The sequence below is a fragment of the Triticum aestivum genome, chromosome 4B, assembly GCF_018294505.1.
Source record: "Triticum aestivum cultivar Chinese Spring chromosome 4B, IWGSC CS RefSeq v2.1, whole genome shotgun sequence".
Classification (NCBI taxonomy): Eukaryota; Viridiplantae; Streptophyta; class Magnoliopsida; order Poales; family Poaceae; genus Triticum; species Triticum aestivum.
Window position 1 is genome coordinate 593,607,290 of NC_057804.1, and position 7,710 is coordinate 593,614,999.

A 7,710-nucleotide genomic window follows, 5' to 3' on the forward strand; every position below is an offset into this window, starting at 1 on the left:
GTTTTGGAACAACTTCCTCCCCTCCAACCACCCCGGATCAAATTTACTGTGGTATTTATGTGTAAGTAATCACGTATACGGTGTTTACAATATCATGCTATTTATACGGAAGTTATTGGGGGATATTTTTAAACACGCCCCACCACCCTTCAAAGTCATCACGATGTTCACGCATGAGTTATCAGGTTTAGGTGTGTAAATTATCATGCTATTTACGTCGAAGTTGTCGGGGATGTCTTCAACAACTTTTCTTCCGGGTCAAAGTTATCAAGGTATTTGTGCGTGAGTTATCAGGCCTGTTGTGTGTAAATTACCATGCTATTTACACAGAAACCATTGGGGGATGTCTTCAACAATTTTTCTCCGGGGTCAAAGTTATTACGGTGTTTGTGCATGAGTCAGCAGGTCTATGATGTGTAGATTATCATGTTATTTATGCATAAGCTACCAGGTGTGTATTATACGACATGCCAGATAACTACAAAAACTAACCATGTTGATAATTATAGTACATCTAGCCCGATAACTGCATAGTAACAAATGTTGGTAACTATAGTACATCTGGCCCGATAACTACAAATAATCATGCTGGTAACTATAGTACATCTAGACCGATAACTACAAAATAATCATGTTGGTCACTATAGTACATCTAGACCGATAAACTACATAATAACCATGTTGGTAAGTATATCACATAGTAACTAAGTAGGTACAAAAGTCTCGATGAGAGCTTTAATTTGCTGAATTGACTAAGGTGGATGCTTCACTCTGTTTTTAGCAACCAATATCAAATCTTAATGGGGAATGAAATTTGTTGTTTGTATAGCGTACAATTAAAAAAAGTAGTTCAGATATGCACCAAAGGTTGTGTGTTAGCATAGTGGCTAGTGCCTCTTATCTCATATATACAACCTTTACTCCTCGGGTCGAAGTTACCATCGTGTTTGGGCGTAAGTTATCATGCCTTCGGTAGATCAAAATATTATGCTATTTACACATAATTTACCGGGATGTGTTTTCAACAACTCTCCTCCTCCTTCGGACTAAAGTTACCATGATGTTCCATAAGTCAAGAGTTTAAGATCGAATTCTATTGGCACCCTAAAAAATTGATGAACGAGGCATCTAATGAGAAATCAAAAAATAATCCCATTTTTTCAGTCTCAATGCATAAGGCATCTAATAAAAAATAAATAAAATCTCATTTGCTAGTCACCAACATTAATTAGTGCACTAATCCTTCATTGGGTAGGATATTAAACAAGTAAAAAGTATTCGGGTCCCCATCTATCACTCATGTCTGCTCCCTGCCATCACTCTTTTGGGTCATGTAGTACAGCACGTAATGAAGCTTGTCATATATGGAGAGAGAGAGAGAGTGAGAGAGAGGATTGGCAGCACACCGGGTGAACATTGGTTGTGATAGTGACTTGCATGAGTGGGAGGACCACTGGTGGGACCGCTGACATGCATGAGTGAGCACTGGAACCAGGGAAGGGAGAGCGACAGCAAGCCGAAGAACCACCGTCTGATCAGGATCTGACGATGCTGGGATCGTGCGGATCTGTAGTTAATGTCCAGTCGACTGGAAGTTAGATTTCTCATATAAGGTTTGGTCAAAGTCAAGCATTATAGAGTTTGACAAACTTTATATTAAAAAATGTAAACATTCACAATATGAAATCAATATATTCAGATGCACCATGAAACATATTTTCATACTATATAGTTTTAGTACTGTAGATGTTCATAATTTTTTATGTAAACTTAGTCAACTTTGTGTAGTTTGACTTTGACCAAATCTTATATGCGGAGTAAAAAGAAACGGAGAGAGTACTTCTCAACGGATTTAGTGTATTTTGGTTATTGGCATAATGCTTAACATTTCTAAGTGCACTTTCCAGCGATGATTTTAGGGGCTGTCTATATCTCAATCGCCTGAATTTGCTTTTGGTGTCAGTCGATTTTTCCTGATTCCAGGTGTGTCCAGCCAAACAATCACCATTTTATAACATGGTGTACTCGATCACTTTAGCTATATGTCGGTCAGCTGATTTTTAAAATTTGGGTCAGTCAATTTCTTGACCATTGATTTTTCCTCTAAGATTATCCTGTGTTTTTTTCTGTGTGTTTTGTGTCTTGTTTTGTAATGGAAATAATTGACTGACCTCTGATTTGGGTCAGTCAATTGCTTAATGGGCTGAGATCCATTACATGTACGACCCAGTCCTTCCCTCTCTACCTTTGTTATTTCTTTGTTTTTCCGTTCTTATGTGTTTTTTCATTTGTTTTTCCTTTCCTTTATTAGTTGGTTTTAATTTTTTTCCTTTCTTGAGTATTTTTGGATGTTGGGTGAGTATGAATGTATTCACACAATACTATGCAATATGTGCCAAGTTCCATGATTATAAGATTATTCTTTGCTTAGAACAAAAAAGTACAATTTTAGTGCAAAGTTGTGTGCAAATTCTCAAAATTTTGTTACATTTTTTTCTTAAGAGGCAATAAAAATGCAATTACTTCAATATTCCTCATAAAAATTCATTATATAAATTTATTTTAGTTATTATTTCACTTTATTTTTTCTATAATTGTAATACCAATGCCATTATTATATGCTTATCCATTCACATTTAAAAGTAGCGTAATTCTAGACACATGTGAAGATGATCAATAAGTGATTCGTCAAAACATTGACAAGCACTGTATATTTGTTGCACTACTATAAATGAATCACTGGAAGCCTAAATATGTGTAGCACCCAAGCAAAACTCCAATCTGAATAACAATGTTTATTCGACTTGTCTTGGTCTCCAATCAAACTAGTGATGATGTTAAAACTCCACACCTGCTAGGTTGACCTTCCGAGCGATAGATAAATATCGTCCTTTACACAAGGACCATGTAACTCATGCACCAAAGCATGTATAATCGAAATAAATGAATAAAATAATAAATTTAATATTTTGGCCCTTTCGATAAACAAAATTGTATCTAATCAAATATATAATGATGTGGTAATACGCTTTCATAATAAAATGTATATTTGTTCACATACAAGGGTCGGCTGCAAAGGTCGAAAGTCACATTTGACATGGTGTAACACGGCCAGTCCTAGTCCGCGTGCGTTATATAGGCGCGGTTCGCTGAAGCAGAGACGGGATGGGCTAAGTCATGCGGCAGCGAGCGTGCAAATTTTCTGTTTCTTTTTTCAGGTTTGTGACTTGGAAGTGGGTTTTCATTCGTTTTCCATGTGCAGGTTTCTATTTCGGCTTTTTCTTCAATTTTTATTGTTTCTTTTTTTCTTTTTCTCCTTTTTAGATTGGTTTTTCTTCTTCTTTTGGTTCTTTGCAGTGTATAGTGAACATCTTTTTTTTTCAAATACAGGCTGTTTTTTTAGTATATGCGAACATTTTTCATATACAAACTGCACATTTATCATATACGCTGACATTGAATTTTGTTAATATATGGTGAGCTTTTTTAGTTATACGATGAATATTTATTGATGCAACAAACATTTTTTTAATACGATGAATTATTTTTATATAGACTGAACTTTTATAAAACACAGGCTGAACTTTTTTCTAAAATATATTATTTATTTTTAAATAGGTTTTAATTATCCAGCTTCTAAAAAGCAGCAGCCGCTTTTGTTGTTGAAAACCAACTAAAAAACCAAAGAGAAAAATATATAAAAAATGGCTCGCGGACTGAGTAGGCCGACCTATTTCGCCGTGGCTTCAGCGAAGCCGTGCCTATTAGACGTACGTGGTCGACCTGACATCAAGAAGAACAGCCAGGGCTGCTACAGGTCCGTGATTACAAAAATAAAACTTCAAGCAATTTCATTTTTGAAGGGCAAGCCGTCAATGACGGAGCCCATAGTCTAGCTAAGCACTCCCTTACTCCCGGTTCAGGGCGCCATATTTGATTGGCTAACCATCACAATCCGATCTGTAGCCCACTCCATGTGGACCACCATGCTGAATATTAGTTGGGCTAATGGCCAACTTAACAATTTCAGGAAAATCCTTAAGGGCCCATGCTGTCAAGGGAGTGGTGGGAAATTTAGTCTCACATGGCTAGTTGGGAGAGATGTACATCAATTTATGAGGTGAGTTCTTCTCCCACTAATATGAGTTGGTGTGAAGGAAGGAGAGGTGTTTCACTAGCGCGCTCCTCCTCCGCCGCCCGCCTGTAATTAAACGGTTTTATTGAAAACACAACGCTTCACACCTCCACTGCTCCCTGGTTGTTCCTTTCACTGCTGCTGCCCTCGGTGATCCTGTACGGGAGAGGGGCGATTAAGTTTTTGGGGAGCGTCTCCTACGCGACTGCTCGCCTCTGTTCAACTACTTCTTCTACGTCGACTACTATCGCGTCACCTTCGTCTTCAACATGAGCACTGACGCCGATCGCGCGGCTGCCGAGAAGGCCGCTGCTGACAAGAGGATCGCCGACGAGGCCGACGCCTCCGCTTCTGCTACGGCCGACTGGCGTACTGGAGGGTATAACACATTTACCCCGCTCCTGTTTACTTTCATGTGTGCAGTACTAGTGGTTTGCATATATGTTTCTACTATCTGCCTAGAACGTGCGTACATTATCAACATTCAGTATGTCATTAGCACTGCCTATGTCATGTTCATGATTTATTATTGGATTAAATTAATCGAACAATTGCTTAATTTCTCATCAATCCAAAAACCTAAAATGTGTAGGTAATTTTTGATCCATGGTTTTGCTGCTACACTGAAACCAGTCCCATTTACGGGGACGTACTTTAAGCGTTGGCAGACTAAAACCGTCTTATGGCTCACGGCGATAAACGTGTTCTGGGTCGCCGGTGTTACTCCCACGGGAACGATCGCTCCTGAACAGGAGAAGGCGTTCAGGGAGGCCACCGTCGTCTTTGTTGGATGCGTTCTGAGCGTGATCGGAGATAAGCTGGTTGATGCATACTTACATATCCGGGTTGCCAAGAACTTGTGGGAGGCGCTCGAATCTAAATTCGGCGCAACGGATGCTGGAAGCGAGATGTATATTATGGAGCAGTTCCACGATTACAAAATGGTCGAAAACCGTTCTGTATTGGAACAGGCTCATGAGATACAGTGCATTGCTAAGGAGCTTGAGCTTCTCAATTGCGTGCTGCCGGGCAAATTTGTCGCGGGTTGCATTATCGCTAAGTTACCCAATTCTTGGAGGAACTTTGCCACTACTCTAAAACATCAGAGGCGTGAATTCTCAGTTGAGGATGTCATTGGCCATCTGAGTGTCGAGCAGAATTCGAGGGCAAAGGACTCGCACGGAAAAGGGACCGAAGGGACCTCTGTTGCCAATGTGGTACAGAAGAACTTCAACCCTCACAAACCCAAGGGGAAGACTGGTGTCCAACATAATACCGAGTTTAAAAAGAAGGGCAAGAAGACCTTCAGGAAAGATAAGAAGAAGGGTGGCTGTTTCACTTGTGGTTAAGATGAACATTGGGCTGCTGAAAGTGGTAGTATCGACTAGAGGGGGGGGGGGGTGAATAGGCGATTTTTATGAAAGTCTTCAAAACTTGGAAGTTTTGAAGACAAACAACAGAAATGACCTAGTTGATATGCAGCGGAAGATAAACTACCATAAGCAAGCCATAGTCAAATATGCAATGATGTGAGAGTACAGGACTAATAGCAGCTAAGTAGTAAGGATCAGGATGGAAGATAGTCTGAAGCCAATCAACAGTAGTAGTCAAGCAATGAAGTCAAACAGATACACAGATAGGCAGTGACTTCACGAAGACAAACTTAAGTAAAGGATGAAAAGGGATAGAATCAGTCGCTTGTTGAAGACACAGGATTTGTTGGACCAGTTCCAGTTGCTGTGACAACTGTACGTCTGGTTAGGGAGGCTGAGATTTAACTCAGAAGACCGTGTCTTCACCTTATTCCCCTTGAGCTAAGGACACTCAGTCCTCGCCCAATCACTCTGGTAAGTCTTCAAGGTAGACTTCCGAACCTTCACAGACTTCGTTCACCGGCAATCCACAATGACTCTTGGATGCTTAGAACACGACGCCTAACCGGCTGGAGGATACACAGTCCTCAAGTGTAACAAGTCTTCACGTCACACAGACAGAAAGACTTCAGTGATGCCTAACACTCTTTGGCTCTGGGTGTTTGGGCTTTGTCCTTGCAAGGATTTCTCTTTCTCAAATGCTTCGAGGTGGGTTGCTCTCAAACGACAAAAGTCGTAAACTAACTCTGAGCAGCCACCAATTTATGGTGTAGGGGGTGGGCTATTTATAGCCACAAGGCAACCCGACCTGATTTGTCCGAAATGACCCTGGGTCACTAAGGAACTGACACGTGTTCCAACGGTCAGATTTCAAACACACGCGGCAACTTTACTTGGGCTACAAGCAAAGCTAACTCATCCAGCTCTGGATAAGATTTGCTCTCATTGTCTTCGCTCGAAGACATAGGATTTGGGTTGAGCATCACTTCAGTCACTCTGACTTAGTTCACTTGGACCCCACTTAACAGTACGGTGGTTCCTATGACTCAACAAAGAAGAAAAGGAAACAACGAAACCACACAGTCTTCGCGCTCCATAGTCTTCACGCAATGTCTTCTCATGTCATAGTCTTCAATATGAATATCTTCTCATACCACCATTGTCTTCAATGTCTTCATACATTTTTAGGGGTCATCTCCGGTAGGTAAACCGAATCAATGAGGGGCACTACCCGCGTTATCCTGCAATTCTCACAAACGCATTAGTCCCTCAACCAACTTTGTCGCCAATACTCCAAAACCAATTAAGGGTGGCACTAGATGCACTTACAATCTCCCCCTTTTTGGTGATTGATGACAAACTGGTTGAAGTTTTCAACGGGGATAAAGTATGTGAAATTGTGAAGGATAGGGAATTGTCTTCATAAGTAGCAAGGGCTCCCCCTGAAGATGTGCATATAAGTAATTTGCTTTTGGAATGCAAATGCACATGGCAGGTTTTACTTGTGGAGATCCACTTCAACTTATGAAGATAATTCATCATGCATGAAATGATATAGCAAATAGGATGACATGCATAATGAAAAATGGACGTCTGCAGAATGATTTAAGTGCGGAAGTTATCATCGCACATGCGGAATTTATCATCGCATCACAGTAAAGCAAATAAGTAGCAGACGACCATCAAGTTTAGGTGTTACAACTCAAAGAACCAAATGTTTTAAAAAGCAAGAGTTGTAAGCACGAGGCAAAATGTAATGCAACCGCCCATATGAACCCGCTTGAAGACTGTCAACTCATACGCTTCTCCCCCTTTTGTCAGTAAGGACCAAAAAGGTTTGAAGACATAGAGCATCTACTCGTTCTCATGAGCAGGTGAAGCAGCAGGGTTATCGTCGTTGGTTGGCGGTGCAGACGAACTTGGTGTAGTGTCGATGCGTGCAGTAGTAGGAGGTGGTGAAGTAGCATCATCTTCGTCATCGATTACTCTGGCATTGACAGTTGCCGCGGAGGAAGAATATTCAGAGTCTTCAAGAGATGGAGTGCGATGTAGGACAACAGTCCGTGGAGGAGTGGTGTCAAACTGGAATCTTTCATTGAAGCCATCGTCTTGAAGATCTGCTTCAGCACTAAGCAGGGTCAAGCTCTTCCATGATCGCCGGCAAGTTTCATGAGCAACAAAGGCATTCTTGGTGGCAAGGTT